This window comes from Zalophus californianus, chromosome 8 (genome assembly GCF_009762305.2).
Source record: "Zalophus californianus isolate mZalCal1 chromosome 8, mZalCal1.pri.v2, whole genome shotgun sequence".
In the NCBI taxonomy this organism is placed as follows: Eukaryota; Metazoa; Chordata; class Mammalia; order Carnivora; family Otariidae; genus Zalophus; species Zalophus californianus.
In genome coordinates this window covers 127,307,058-127,318,004 of record NC_045602.1, presented here as the reverse complement: position 1 = coordinate 127,318,004, position 10,947 = coordinate 127,307,058, and the positions used below count along the sequence as shown (strand labels likewise).

Here is a 10,947-nt window from a genome sequence, read left to right as displayed (position 1 = left end):
TGAACTTGAGGATGGCTTCAGAATGTGTCCGACACTTGGTACAGAATGAGACAGTGACAAACACTTTTCTGTGCTGACCAATCTCTCTGGTGCAGAGGTGAGCCTCTTGAAAGGGAATTTCCCTGTGACGTGGGCATGACCTTCAGTCCCACATTCAAAACTGTTTTTGCGGTTTTTTGCCGGTGTGAAATGATTGGCTGACATGGCTCTATGGTCCTCTCACTCCTCACCTAGAAGTGATGAAGGTGTATTTGCACTCTCAGGAGAAGAGCAGTCCCTGGCAAAGAAACTCAGCTCCAGAAACCTAGCAGTCCCAAACTTGAGCTCTGAGAATCACCGTAGACTCTACCATGAACAGCACCCACAGAACACCAGAGGAGAGCTTGCCTGCATTTCTCCCAGCCCTAAACTTCCCTCCTCCAGGGAGGGGGGATTCTTCCAGCATTTTCTCCTTGCAAGTGGCAGAGCCAACTTGGTTCTGGTTCTAACCTGGGTGCAGTGGACCTCAGTGTGGATCTGGATAGGTCTGTACCATTCGGGAGACAGATGGTTGATGCAGAGCCACTAACCTCTAACCCCTTCAGAGAGAGTCTCACAGGCTGACCACTCTCCCTACAATTGCATATTTCAGAATGCTTGCTTGAAAGTCTCGATCATTGTCTTCATACCACTCACGTCAACATGATACTTCAACAAGATGGTTGTGGCAAAGGTACCCTTTTTGGAGAATGTGTCCAGGGTAGAACTACTCCCTGGCCTCACTTCCCCCTGCCTCCCAGCTATATTTCCCATCTAGATTGGTCACAGCCCATAGTGGAACCTGGTTAAATACCCAAGGATCTCACCACTGATGAATCCCAAAGGGTCACTTAGAAGCAGGAGGGTGTGGAAGTCAAGAGGACAATTGTCTCATTCTCTGAGGGCTGAAGACAATTTTCTCCTTGTCCCACAACACGTTTGTAACTAACAGAGTTGCCAATTGTCAGAAAATAAGCGGCCCCCTTGGGACGGGCTCTCAGCACATGCTGAGCTCAGCCCTATTCATCATGTCCCGTTTTGTCTCTCGGGGATGTCACATCCACACTGGCTTCTCGGCTTACTGCTCCTCGGTTATCTCCCTGAAACAAATTTCCTTAAATTGATTCTGCAGAATCCCATTCTAGAACTCGCCGTCATTTCTAATGAATATAAATTTCCACAAGAATTTTTTAAATTGGCCACCAGCATTGGCTTCACAGCTTCCATATTATAAATTTCACAGGTTTCCAAACCTGCATATATCAAAACCGAATAGACCAGAGCTTCAAATGAGAAGTACTGAATCATTGTGCTCTCCGATGCTTAGGGAAAAGCTTTTAATTGGAGTAATCAACATATAGTAATAAAAGCATTTTTATAGTCATTTATGATATTCACTTGTAAGGACTCTCAGTTGAAAACCTATTGATTGACCAAACATTTAACAATTTGACAACTGTTTTCAAACAACTAGTCTGTGCAGAACACTGTTAGGTGTGATGAAGTGTACAAAGCAGTGTAATACAATTCCATCAAATGAGGCAAACGATGACAAGCTCCTGCCAGGCACCGAGGACTCTGCTAGATGCTGAGACACAGTGGCGAGTAACACACAGTCGGCTCACGGCAGAGCTGATGGAACAGAGTGGGGCATCCGCCGGGCGCCTCTACTGTCCGAGAGGCCTCGTGCTAACAGGACCCGAGCTAGTGCCGGACACAGGCGAGGTGGGCAATGCCTTCACTTCCCCCAAGTGACGCGCCCCACGGAGCGCCGGCCCTGGAGTCTGGCAAAGCGGGCTCTGCCCCGACTCACTCGGAATGTGCGCAGGACACCGAAACGCCCTGTGCCCCAGTTGCCCGATCTCTGATAATGGGGCGCTCGTACCCACTCATTGTAAATGAGACAGCACGTGGAAAGAGCTGCCGTGAGCTGTGCCTGGGGCACAGAGGGGGGACAGGGGTGACTGTCACTGTGGCAAGGGGGCAGGAGGTTCGGCTTGATAACTGGCCCTCTGATAACTCTGTCGTACCCTGCAGCCGGCAAGCGTGTCCTGAGGAGGGAAGGCCCGTCCTGGGTCAGGGACCCGCAGGCGTGCCACGAAGCTCTGAGCCTCCCGGGATAGCAGCGGCTTCAAAGCCACAAACCGAAATGAGTGGCTGCAGTGTCCTCTCTTCCCTGAACCAGCGCCACACGGCCCGGGGGTGGCCCTCAATGCGGACTTGGGGTCAGAGTGGGGGCCCTCCTGGCTGCTCACGGTCTGTTTGTAAAGGCAATAAGCAGATATGAAAACTTAAATAAATGTTAAAATGGAACTAAATGCCGCAGCCGGAAATCTGAGGGACTCGGGCTCAGACAAGGCAGAGGCTCTCAGCCAGGGTCAATTCCGGGCACACCCCCCCCCACACACTGGAGCCCCTGGGCAATGTCTGCAGACGTGTTGGGTGTCACAAGCGGGCAGGGTGCTCCCACTGTCTGCAGGGTACAGACCAGGAATGCGGCTAAACACCAACCAACACCTGGGGCTCCTTCCCACGGGTTCTGACGGAATGAGTCTGCCGCCAGCTTGGGCGTCCGGAATGTTTAAGCTCCCCGGGAGTTACCAACGTGCCGCCCAGGTCCAGAGCCACGGCCAGACCCAGCTCTACAGAAGAAGAAACAGCTCATACCATCCTCGGCAAGTCAGCCCCCTGCGGGATCCAAGGGCTCCCCCCTGCAGACGTGGGGACCTCACAGCCACACTCTGCCCTCCGGCACCTCCCCTAGGCATCTGTGAACGTGCCTCTTTCTGTTCTTCAGGAATCTTCTCCTGCCCTTGCTCTCTCTGCCCTGCCCCCACCCCCTCTACACTCTCCAGTGAGCTGAGTCCTTCCCAGACAGGAAGGGTCATTGCTCCCAAGTAGCTCCCACCTCAGCCCTGGGGAAGTACCTGCGACAAGGTGCCATATCTGGTTCCCTCCTGGGGACAGGCAGAACGGCGGGGGGGTGGGGCATGGACAGAGAGACACATGCACCTGAGGTCCCCAAGGTGACCCTGCCTCCACGAAGCACCTGACACCGGACCAGCACACGGCAACTGGGAGCTACCGTGACGAGTCTAGGGATGCTGAGAAAGTCTGAGAAGAAAAGGCCACCCAGCCCAGAGAATTGCTTCCCGCCAGGGAAACCCTAAAGGAGATTTGCAGGACATGCACATGCCCAGGGCCCCATGTGACTATTTTCCTAGGAAGCTCCTTCTTACAGTGACCCTCGGCCCTTCTGGCATTTCCCTGGTTTCCCAGATGAAGATCAGAGCCAGGGGTCCAGCACTCCTTGATCTTCTCAAACCCCAGCAAGCGTCAGGACCCTCTGGAGAGCTCCTAATATCGCTGCTGGTTGGGCCCACGCCAGAAGTTCCAAATCAGCTGGGCTGGACTGGCGTGCAATCTGGCATTTCTAACACAGCTCCAGGGAACTCTGCTGCTGCTGGCCTTGGAACAACACCCCAAGAGACCCTCCACTCAAGCCTATCTACCCAAAAACAGTGACCATCGGGTCATGGGCCACCTTCCTTCTGCTTCACTTGGTGCCCTCCCCTGGCCTACGGGGCCCTGTGGTGTGGCAGACAGGATGCCCCGACTCCACCAAACTCATCTCCTATCCTTCACACAGCTCCAGCTGCCCTGGCCTCCTGGCTGCTCCTCACCAAGCATCACCAAGGGCTCTCCTGCCTCAGGGCCTTTGCACCTACTTTTCTCTCTGCTTGCTGTGCTCTTCCCAGGACTGGCTCACCTCCTCACATATAGGACCCTCCCTGCCCATGTATGGAACCTCCTCCAGCAGCTCTATCATCCCTTCTAGCAAGTATCACCTCCCTACAAGTCATACAATGGTTGGTTCAATGGCTATTATTGTCCTCAGATTAGAAGGTAGGGTCTATGAGAGTGGGGACTTTGGTTCCCTGTCCTGTCCCAACACCCAGAGCAGTGTCCGCAAGGCAGGTGCCCAGTAAACACCTGTTAGTGAATGACTCAGAAGCAGGGCCTTCTCCCTGATCTCAGGGGTCCGTCTTTCTTATGCTCGTTTTGAATGGCTTTCAGACATCATGCCCTCTCTTTATTGAATCTTAGATCATAGAGCCTCAGAGCACCCTTGCGACAAGCACCCGTTTTCACCCAGGAAACTGGAAGGTAGGTTCACCTTGTGTCAGGTCAGGCAGGGAAGGCCCCCGTTCCCTGAGAGGGGCCCTCGGTCCTGCAGGTGCCTGAGGTCGGGCTCCATGCGGGGCCCTGTGTGCTGGCTGCCATTCATGGAGTTGTCTCTCGGCTGCCTCTCAGCGAGCCAGCGGCTCTCTCCCGGCTTCTGTGTCCATCCATCAAAGCAGCAGAAAAATCCAAAAGAAATGAAATGCACTTAAGAGAATGCCTTCAGGAGTTAGCAGGCCGCCCTGGTGAAGTGAATGGGCTCCTTTTGGGGTCTTTGTGACGATCAATTATTTATGGAGCCCTAATTATGTTCCTGGCGCCACCAAGACAGAAGGGAGACAGGGTCCCTGCCCTGGGGGCTTCCCAGGGGAGAAAGGGGAGTTTGTGAAGCTAAAAAAATGTTCCAGCTGAAAAGACAGTGACGCGCCATGGCTGGAGGCTGGCCTGGTGTCTTTCTTGTAGCTTCACTTTTAACGACATTCACTTATTTTTCTGATCTGAAAGGCAGAGCACAGTCTATAAAACATTCCTACAAAAGAGAGAGAAAATAAAATCGAACTCCAGGGTTTTGCTGCACATACAGTAAGTCTCCTTAGTTTATAAAATAAGGGTTTAGCCTGAATATGTTCTCTTCAGATCCTGCTTGGATCGTACCTCACATCGCATCATAGACATGTCTCTGTGCCGCCGACGACAGAAGCATAAATGGGAAGAGCCATAAACGTTCCATCCCATAGATGTGCAACGGTTCCCCTTTGCACGACTATGCGGTGGTTTTCTCTAAGTTTGGTGGTTGTTAGTTAAAAAAACAAACACATGCCATAAACATCCTTTGTTGGGGATCTTGAATAACTCTTGTGGTAATTGAAGTTCCTGATGGAGAGGAGGGAAAACCTAAGCCTAAGCTGGAAGTAAATCCCACGCTTTCCCAGGGTTCTGTTTGCAGAGGTGAAGGTGGGCAGGAAGTGTGCGTGGAGCTGGAGAAGATGCCCAGGGGCCACACGTGTGCACCACGAGCCGTCACCTGGAGAGGGCCCCCCCCAGGACCTCCCACTCGGGTGCACACCCAGGGTAGGCACGGGCACCTGCTCAGACCTTTCAGCCTGAGGAACGCCTGCACCGCGAGAAATTTAAAACATCCTGTGCAAATTGGTTATTTTCAAATAGAGCATCTCTGTGTATTCTTATTTTTTAACGCAGTATAACAAAGTGTCTGTTCTGGAGCAGGTGCACAAAGTTCTGAGCGTCATCCGAGAACAGACGCTCCACTGAGGCAGAGACCAGCCTCTGGTTCTTGCATCTCTGCCCTGAGTGGAGGGAGGAGACACGGGGCGTCCTCGGGGTTGCCTGGCGGGAGCCGCCACACCCAGGACATGTCTCTCTCGAGCTTTCCCTTAGCAGACAGAAGAATGGTGGAAAATTGGACACCTCCAGTGTAAAACTGGCATGTCACCAAGGCTGTGTCTGCCAAGAAACCAGCTCACATATTCCTAAGCTCATTTGACTTTATATAAAATCTCAAAATTTCAGCCTGAGAGCTTAATACTCAACTGTCCTCTGACAGAATTATCCTTGAATGATTGTCCACAGGTGTCTTTTCCTATTACAATGAGCTGCTCTGGCCCTGGGTTTGCATCTAAGGGGACAAATGAACTGTCACTGCCACATCTTTTTCCAGAAGAAAAGGCTCCGTGTGGCTTCAAGTCTGTAGGCCCCTTGTCATGAATCCTGAGGGGATGAGCCATTTTAATTGGACATGACAGCCTTTTTGTTAATCCATGACTCCTGACAGTTCAGGTGTGTAGAGGTCAAGATCGTTGATTGCATGTACTAGAAAGACAACTCAACCTAGATTTAAGAAAAAGGAATTAAAAGAAATGCATTGGTTTCATGAGCAGAGAACTCCAGGGATAGTGTGGGTTGCAGGCAAGGGTGGATCCAGGACCCACACTCTCTCCATCATTGGCTCTGATTTCACGGGTTTGGGCTCCTTTCTCGGATGCTCTCACGCTGTGGCAGAATGGCTGCTTGCAACTCTAGGGTCTCACCTTCACAGCTCCGAGTCCACAACCAAGAGCGTTCCATCCCTGCTGCAGATTTATAGGAGTGCCCCTACCTTTCCTAAACCTGAAGCCTCAGGCTCTTTATTCCTCCTGAAAGCCTATATTTATACTTAAAACGAGGCACCACAGAAATGACTACATAAATGCCCAGTGCTTCGGTGTGCAGATGAGTGGTTTTATACAGAGGTGATTCTAGTAACTCCTTGAACTGTAGCTTCATTTTACTGAGCAACCGTAGAGCTACAGAGCAGCAAGATTTTCCCAGACATTTTTACACTTATCAACAAGTCTTACAACTGTCCTCAGGCTTCTCACACATTCGTGCTCCCCTTCTCCCACTCAGATCAGTTGGCCCTGTTTCCTCTCTTTCCTGCTTGCTCTAGTTCCCTCCCCGAAGAATTTCATTGAACGAATGCGCAGAACTAGGCACTGAGGCGCTTACGATGCTTCCAAGATACAAGGAAAGCAAGGGCCACACTCTCATCTGACGTCACCCTGTTCCTCGCTGCTTCGATGGGCGGCCTCGCTCCTCAGACGCTTGCTCGGGACCTGAAGCCGGGTGGGTGGTCCCAGGCCACAGGGGGCACGGAGACTTCCCCGCTCTCTCTCTCTGCCGGCCCCCCACACGAGGTCAAGCCGAAGGGCTACTTCCGTCAGGAAAGGTCAGACTCCAACAAGGCACAGGTGAGGTCACTGGAGACGAGGAGGCTCGGAGCCCCTTTGGAACCTGGGGGGGACGGTGAGGAAGGATGGGCTGGGGCGGGGACGGCCGCACGCCACCCCTCCAAACCCCACAGAGACCGCAGGCATGCAGCGAGCGCGTTCCAAGGCACCTGCTGCGGGGGAGCCAGAGCCGCCCGGACTCAGGACACCGGGCAGCTATGACATGGCAACCTCTCCCACCAAGGCCCGCACCCCTCGGCTCTGACCTGAGTGTGACTACCGTTTGTCATCGGGGTGACACCAAGGCGTGGCCTGGGGAGGCTTCAGGCCCTGTCCATTCCCTCCCACTGCCCCAAACTCGCCCCAAAGAAACAGGGAGAGTGCTCTGGAAAAGAGCAACAGATATGCCCCCTAAAGCCCCTTCTAGGCAAATTGCCCAAAGTTTCTTCCCTGTGGAAATTCTGCCACTGTGTGCCCTCAGGCTAGCTACAGAACCTCTCTGAGCTTCACCTCTTCCATGCAATGGAAATAATGGTAGCGATGTCCTCCAGAGCGGGCAGCCTAAGCCAGGAGATGGCACATAAAGAGCAGCCCAGCCTGACAGCATCTCTCAGGCAAGCGCATGGTGAGGAGCAGTTCTCAACGCCTCTCTCTTGACTTCTCTCTTCTCTCTTGACTAGGGAAACACAGAGCTGTGCTCCCTGCATCCGCTCCCAAAGTCCCAGTCATAATAATGATGCTGGTGGTCATTCAGTCATAAACTCCACATAAGAACAGTCATCAGGAGGGGACCCAGGGGGATTCTCTCCAGCAAAGATGTCAGGATGAACAAGCAGGAAACAGAGTGATGTATGATCCCAAGAAGAGACACACCACCCCTGCTGTTTTCCTGTCCCCAGGAAGAGGCCGACTCTAGGTCTGACAAATGCTTCGTGAAAACAAGTGGGAGAAGTAGAAAGTGAGCTGACATACTGATGTCCAAGCAGATGTTCTCTGCATCAGTGAGACTTGATGGGTCCTTGAATGTCTGATGAAAAGAAAGTAAAAACACTAATAAACAAAACCTGGGCACAATGTTACCACTCCACTTGACACAGACAAGACGACCCTGGCACCTGCCCCTTGGGAACATGTGTTAGATGATATGGTGCTCAGGGACAGTGTCTAACATGAAGTTGCTCCAGGGGGCAGTGGGAAGTGTGGTGCATTAGTGGGAAGATGCTGAGGGCAAGGAGACCCAGATCCTGCTGAGCACTGGAGTGTGTCCCCTCACGAGCCTTGTAGCAGTCAGCGGCTGACATAACCAAGCCGTGTAGCAAACCACCCAAAACTCAGCTGCGAAGCACGACGAGCATCTATTACTTATTCTCTTGTTTCCAGGGCTGCTGGGGTCCATCACGTCTAGGCTGGGCCTGGCTTTTCATGGTTTCAAGCTGTAGGGTGAGTCCAAGGTTGCTGCACCACGTGGCCCCCATCTTCCCAGGACCAGCGATGACCAGAACGTGTTCCTATCATAACAGAAAGTAAGAGACAAGAGGTCAAGACTAGCTGTGCAGCACTTTTCAACCCTCTGCCCGCAGGACACCAGCCAAACAAAAATCACATAATCAAACTCAGTGTCAATGAGCCAGAGACTTCCCATCTAGAGGGACAACCCCAAAGTGACATGATAAGGGGCATGGATCGGGGAAGAAAGGGTGTAGAATAAGGAGCAGTGATGATCAACAACATAGCCTCCCACAGGTGTCAAGCCCCATCCGGGCATATTTCCAAGGAAACAGATTCCTGGACCCTGGGTGTTAGGGGACCATTTCTTTTCTCCCTCCAGAAATTTCCACATGTGTAGCACAGGGGTAATGATGTCACATCAAATCTTATCACATACGTTTGTTTAAAGTTGAAATGAGCAAGGGCCAGAAGAGTGGTCAGAGCAGGGCCGGGCACAGTGTGGGGCAGAAGCTGGTATAAGCTATGAGCACTCCTGTTAATACCCGGGGTGTACACATTCCCTCGAATGTCTCATTGGAGTGTCATCCCCCTGACAACTTACACTTTCTTTTCTTTTACTGTGAGGAAACCGAATGGTCACGGGGCGGACTATCCTGTCTGAGGAGCCGAGAGCAGAGGTTGGGGCACTGGAGTCCCAGGCCTGCCACCTAACAGCTGGGGGACCTCCAGCAAGTCACAGGTCCCTTCCCCATCTGCAGAATGGGTACAATCCCAGTGTCCTGTCTGTGATGGTCGGGACAAAATGGCTTGAGGTCTCTAAGCGCTCAGCACGGCCGGGCCTGGGAGGGGCCGGGAGGGGCTGGGAGAGAGAGAGAGCGCTGAGGCAGGAGCTGGGACCTCGGCCTTGGCCCTGCCACCCACTACCTGGGGGTCCCTGAGCCTCGCCGGTCCCTATGCACAGGCAGTGGCTGCAGCCGTCAGGCCACGGAGGTCCCTGCTGCTCTCTGGACCCCCGCTCTGCACATGCATCCCCAGACCCTGGGCCTGGCAGGCTCCCACAAAGCCCAGGGGCGCCCCATCAGCTCAGGGCGGGGAGTGCACTTCTGCAACAAAGACTGTGCTTCACAGACAAGATTTCCAAGGGTTTTCTTTCTCCCTTGAGGTCTTCTATCCCTCAGCCTGCAGGCCATTATTTACTCGTGTCCTGCCTGCAGGGGCCTCTCAGAGAACAAACAGGAGCTGGTCTTCCGCTGGGGCGCAGCATTATTCGTGGGTGCTCCTGCCTGGCCCGGAGCAGACCTCCCCTGCGTGATGTGCCCCCACAGATTTCCCCCCCACCCACCCCGGAGGGAGTCAGGAGTCAGCCAGGAGCTGGGCCGGCTCTTCCCAGGCCCGTGATGGGCTCCCGGCCACCCCAGTCTCTGTCCCCCCAGCAAGGACGGTTTCCACAAAACACCTCTTCCCAGATCCCACCATCCCACGGTGGGAAGACCACAAATGATAAACATCACTACTGATCACACAAATAAGGCTCATGAGAAGAACTTGGTGTAACCACGTGTGACCTTAAAGTCTGTGCTGGGACATGGGAAGGGCAGCGAATCTCACGCCTCCCCTGCTCCAGGTTCAGAAGCCTGAGAAACAGGCTCGGGGGTCCCAGGGGCGGTGGGTGAACCTCACTCTGTTACTCCTGAGGCAGCTCTGCAGGAAGCAGCTCGGCCCGGGGCCACAACCGGACAGAGGGGTTGACCTCATGCTGCGACCTCCGGGGCCGAATTCTCTCCGCACAACCGGACAGAGAGGGATCGGAAGGCTCACTGCAGACCCGCGGGCCTGCTTGTGAGCTCCAATCCATCGACCGCAGAGAGGACAGCTGAGTCCCAACCTCAAACCTTGAGGCCGAGAGGGAAAGGACGTCAGGCCCGGGGTCCCCCGGCCAGCCCCCCGCTCACCTGCGGGGTCCTGACACTCATCACTGCATACCACGCACTGAGCAGCGGTGGGGACGTGATGGCTGGAAGCAGCAGGTGTCCGCGTGAGTGAGGGCCCAGGGGGGGCGACGGCTCCTGCCGAGGCCCCAGCTAACGCAGACCCTGGGAATGCTCCGTCCCCGGCTCAGGCGGACAGGGGACATGTGACACCCAGAATTATTGCAGGGACAAAGGCACAGAATTACATGACGTGCTCAGCAGCCGCCGCCCCCCATGCCTCCCTCTAGGACACATGACACTGAGGTGACCCACATTCTAAAAGGGCCATCGAATTCTGCTCTGAGAACGGAACTGCAGAGAGACAATGACAAACCCATGACCACCACGCAGGCCACCCCCAGACCCCGCCTCGGCTCCGAGTGCCTCCGTGCGCATGCGCTTGGCCCCAGGTTCGCAGGTGGGCTCCGGCCGTGGGGAGGAGTCAGGGCTCAGCCACCAGGGGGAGCAGGGCGGGGACGAGAGGGTCCCAAAGATGGACAGCCGCCCAGGTCAGCGGCCCCCGGGGGAACCGTTCGCAGGGCCGACCAGTGAGGAGGTGGGAAGGGTGGTGTGGGTGGCCTGGGAGGCAGTTCTCTGGAGGA

The 10,947-nt window shown here is 54.2% G+C and overlaps 1 long non-coding RNA gene across 1 annotated transcript; it reads right to left on the bottom strand.

The window, feature by feature from the left end:
• Positions 1-7,519: 7,519 nt before the first annotated feature.
• Positions 7,520-10,563, bottom strand: LOC113938074. The gene is made up of 3 exons (XR_003524812.2): positions 10,328-10,563; positions 8,289-8,434; positions 7,520-7,953 (listed from the first exon to the last, which is right to left on the bottom strand). It is a non-coding gene; the product is annotated as an uncharacterized LOC113938074 (long non-coding RNA).
• Positions 10,564-10,947: the final 384 nt, after the last annotated feature.